Here is a 3,579-nt window from a genome sequence, read left to right as displayed (position 1 = left end):
TGTGTGTGTGTGTGTGTGTGTGTGTGTGTGTGTGTGTGTGTGTGTGTGTGTGTGTGTGTGTGTGTGTGTAACAAAGTCTCGTTGTTATTATCATACTCTATTGAAAAATACGAGACAACTTTATATTCTCTACAAAAGTAATGATATCAAGAAGTTTATGTCAAGTACAAATGATTAATTATTTCAGTTTTTACTATTATAAACATATATGGTTTTGGTTATAATATATATTTATATATTATTAATATATTATTAAGTTATTATTAAATAAAAAATAAAATAATTAGAGAAATACAATAATGTTGAAAAATAATTATAATAACTTACAGTAATGTTGAAAAAAATTATAATAACTTACACAAAAAAAACTTGCATGCTTTTTTTATAGGCAAATGGTTTTCTCATTTCAATAATTATCAAAATATTATATTGATTATGGATATAATATTAAAAAAGGCACGTCAAGTGCTTTTTGTGTAAGTTATAATAATTTTTTTTATTATTGTAAGTTATTATAATTATTTTTTAACATTATTGTATTTCTCTAATTATTTTATTTTTCATTTAATAAGTTACTAATATATTAATAATATATTTTATTTATAAATATATTATATAGCCAAAACCATATATGTTTATAAAAGTAAAAACTGAAATGATTAATCATTCGTACTTGGCGTAAACCTCTTGATATCATTACTTTTATAGAGAATTTAAAATTGTCTCGTATTTCTCAATAGAGTATTTGCGAGAATACAGTTGATCTGAATAAGCTTGTTTTAATATAATGTTAACGCGTGTGCACTTGGCTTCTATTTTATATTTTTTTTAAAGTAATTTTGTTTTTATGTCACATCTTTTTTACAAAATAATATTAATTAGTGAAAACGAGTTTTTTTTGTTACTAACTTTATATATTGAACTTGGACATTGTACATATTTAGGTATACATAAAAAGCAAGTTCTTTAAATTATACTTCAAAATAATTTATTTTTATAAAAAAGATGTCTTTTTCTCTGTTTCTCTCTCTCTCTCTCTCTCTCTCTCTCTCTCTTTTTATTTATTATTTATTTATTATATTATTATTTATTTTTCGACGTCTATACAGCCTATTTAATTTAATAAATTACGAGTTGGTAAATTGATAATCGTAATATATTTACAAAAATCTTTGGAGCATATGTTGTAGCAACATGTTGGAACATATGAGTAGCATTAAAAGAATGGGTACGCCAAATGTTTTACATGTGCGTGTGAAAGTTTACCCTGGCATGTCAAGTGTTTTTTGTATGCGTGTGAAATTTTATTTAACTTGCCCCAAAATTGTTACTTTTGTATGTTTACTAAATAAGCTTTTAAAAACTATTTTTTCCCAATTCTCTGTAATTATCAGAAAATAAAGTCAGTAGAATCCTAATGTAATGTAATGTAATGTAGTATTCATATATATAAAGTAGTTATAACAATATTTATTGTGTATGAAATTAATTTTACTTGGCGTAAATTGTTTGATATCATTTCATTTTGTAAGAATTTTACCAATAACTTTTTTTATAACATTTTTTGCAAGCGAAGCAATGTGCACTTGACTTCTTTTTTTACTTTTTTTTTTAAGTAATTTTTGTACAGATATCCTTCCTTTTTGTATAACTATTAATAATTGTAATCATACAACAATATATTAAAGAAATATTTTTAATTATATTTTGGATGCAAAATGAAATATTTCTTAATGAAGCGGCAACATTATTTTATTTAATTCTGACGCCTACTGCCTAGCAAAATGTGTGAAATCAAAATCGCTATTATGTTTGATTGCAAAATAATACATATTTTATTACTAAAATACTTTATAGTCGAATTTGCGGTACAATTGTACTACCTATGTTCCTTTCGCAAATAACAATGTTGTAGTACTAATATGAACACTAACTAATTGTTTCGAACAACCCTGGGTGTTGAGCGGCCGGTTCGTATTGCCGTCGACTGCTACTGTTGGTTGCGCGAATAAATGATCGTGCTCTCCAAGAGCCTCGTAAGATGTGAGGAGATCGCAAGCGTGTTCTTGCTTGCAAGAACACGGTGTAGTCCTGCTTAGGACACACGTGGAGTTGCCCGGCGCCTCCGCACTCGGAAGTAATCTCCCTTTCGTAGGATTGTATACACTCAGAGTATGGAGACGGTGACTCGTCTCCTCTCGTGAGTGGTGATGTCAAATCCGGGTAAGATTCAGCCGTGAATGCCGCTGTTGCGACAGAGACTGAGTTCTGGGTTGAAGTGTCAGCGAGTTTAGCTCGTGTGATTAGTCGCATATACGACGAAGGCTAAGTCTTGTATGGACTTACAAGCGAGTGTGACTCGCGTGCTGAGTCGCGTATGCGACGACGTATACATCTCGCGTCGACTTTTAAGCGAACGTGGTTCGCATAGATAAGGCCGCGTGTACGACTAATGCTAAGTCTCGCAAAGACTTAGAAGCGAGTGTAACTCGCGTGCTGAGTCACGTAGGCAACGACGTATAAGTCTTGAATCGACTTAAAGGTGAGCGTGACGGCTGCGCTCCTGGCAGTGCCGTAACAGTGAGCGTGGCTCGTGTGACGGCTGTGCCCTTGGCAATGCCGTAACAGTGAGCGTGGCTCGCGTGATAGCTGCGTGTCCCTGGCAGCGGAGCAATAGCAAGCGTGGCTTGCATTATAACTGCGTCCCTGGCAGCAGAGCAATAGCGAATGTGGCTCGCGTAATAGCGGCGTCCCTGGCAGCGACACAGTTCTCGAAGAGAACGAGGTTCCGAGGTAATCCGGAATGGTCGCGCGAACCCTTCCCTCAATCACCGATTGTATCGAGAAGGTAGAGATCCGTGGAGTTACCAAAACACTTTGTACGAAGAAAACCAATGTGTCTTCGACACTCTAAAGGCAATGACCCAACGTGCACGTGCACTTAAGAAGGCCATAGAACGTTCTATATAGTTACAAAAGTACTTCGAGCGAGCCACCGTGTCGTAGACACTCTAAAGGCGCCACCTGATGTGCAAGCGCATCAAAAGACCTCGAGTAGTCTCACGCGGCGCCTTATATAGGCGCTTAACTAAAATTTAACTGCGAGCAACGGCTCCGGCTGACGGCGGCGGAAGACCGGCGACTGCAAGTCGGGCGGAGCCTGCAGCCGCCCGATTGCCCGGCCGCCCGTCATACACGCTCCGTACGGACATACGCGTCCCGTACGGAACACTAATATTATTGTTGCAACATTATCGTTCATTTTCTTATTTTTATGGAACGCTTCCTATATATGCGTTCAAGGAGCTCGCTATTAGCGCTATTCAGCGCTACCGTGTTATTCTATCTTTGCTGTATATCTAAGGAACAATAAAGATAGAAGAACGCGGTAGAGTTAGTAGCGTGTTTCCCGAACGCATTTTCTAACAGTACGGATCTCTCTCTCTCTCTCTCTCCCCCTCTCCCTCCCTCTCTCTCCCTTTTTCTTTATCTTTTTCTCTTTCTCTCTCTCTCTCTCACTTGTTCTCTCTCTTTTTTTATATCGGTTAGCCCTCTGACTATAGAAACCTGAACTGCTAG

The sequence above is a fragment of the Odontomachus brunneus genome, unplaced genomic scaffold (genome assembly GCF_010583005.1).
Source record: "Odontomachus brunneus isolate Ranch 3 - 2012 unplaced genomic scaffold, Obru_v1 Obru_scaffold_443, whole genome shotgun sequence".
Lineage (NCBI taxonomy): Eukaryota > Metazoa > Arthropoda > Insecta > Hymenoptera > Formicidae > Odontomachus > Odontomachus brunneus.
The sequence above is the reverse complement of the archived record's forward strand: the minus strand, read 5'-3'. Positions refer to the sequence as shown.